Genomic DNA, 1,144 nt, shown 5'->3' with positions numbered 1-1,144 from the left:
CAACGAGTGGAGAAAATGTGGAGAAAACGGAGAGAGGAAGAGGAAAGAGGTGATAAAGGGGGAGGGAGAGAGAAATTGCCTCAATGAATAGCAATGAGACGCCAATAATGAATCTTTGACTTCTCACCTTAATGCAACACGATCGTGTCCTTATATGTAGTAATATAACGTAACCTATAACATACTGTAAACCATATACACTGTTGAAAGAATTCTTGCATAATACATACTGCCTATTAAATCCATATAGCGTCTACTGGTTTCCCTGATTAGTTGAAATGGACGAAAAATATATAAATGTACAACAAACAAAAAAGCAAGTAAATTACCACAGAACGAAAAGCGACGAGTTTGGTGCTATAATAAAATAAAATGAATAATCGGCTCTTTTCTCCTGGTAAAAATCTCAAAGTTTTCTTGTAGACTGAACTGCCCTTAATTCCGGTTTTCCGGAATACCAAGCAAACACCTCTCTCACTCGCTACAACGAAGGGGTAAAATAAGGCATTTTCGTTATACTGCTTCTTCAGAATATATATAACAAATAAGGTCCCAGGGCTTGCTACACTGTTCTTCCGCTTTACACCCAACGCTGGATCCACTCTGGGTTTTATAATATATTCCTACGCGTCATCATTATGCATTTCCAGCATGTCCATATAAACATTTACTTTGTACTATAACATTCCTAGGAGTACCCAAGTCCAATCCATGCTGCTAGGATAACATATCTAAATAATCAATAACATCAAAGTTATTCTCAGCTCAAGAGGCTTTCATCAGACAGGCTCCTTCATGGCAAAGGTTAAAATTTCTAAGAGCAAACTTATCACACTGTCTAGTATTACTGTTCTTAATTGCAGGATTAGCATATCTTTCCAATATAACCTTGCTAATTAACGTGCCGACTCGGAATGGTTTTCACCCTCCATCTTCATGTTTTTTCTTTGCGATTCTGAATATAAAAACATTTGACTTTCATTAATACAATCAATATCGTCGCCAATGGACTTGAGAGGAAGGAAATCACGGGAAAAATAGAAAAAAGATACTGGTAAAAACTATTACTTTTCACGCGAGCATGTTGGCTCTTTAACGACCTTCAATTACTAGAAAGAAACAAAATATTGTATTTGTAATTGTC

General features: G+C 36.4%; 1 protein-coding gene across 1 annotated transcript in view; it reads right to left on the bottom strand.

Moving 5' to 3' along the window:
• The window catches only part of LOC119591615, a 7,339-nt gene that overhangs the window by 3,023 nt on the left and 3,172 nt on the right, over window positions 1–1,144 (bottom strand). The window lies entirely within an intron of this gene.

This window comes from Penaeus monodon, chromosome 29 (assembly GCF_015228065.2).
Source record: "Penaeus monodon isolate SGIC_2016 chromosome 29, NSTDA_Pmon_1, whole genome shotgun sequence".
Classification (NCBI taxonomy): Eukaryota; Metazoa; Arthropoda; class Malacostraca; order Decapoda; family Penaeidae; genus Penaeus; species Penaeus monodon.
Note: the sequence above shows the minus strand (reverse complement) of the source record. Positions and strands in the feature narration are given on the sequence as shown.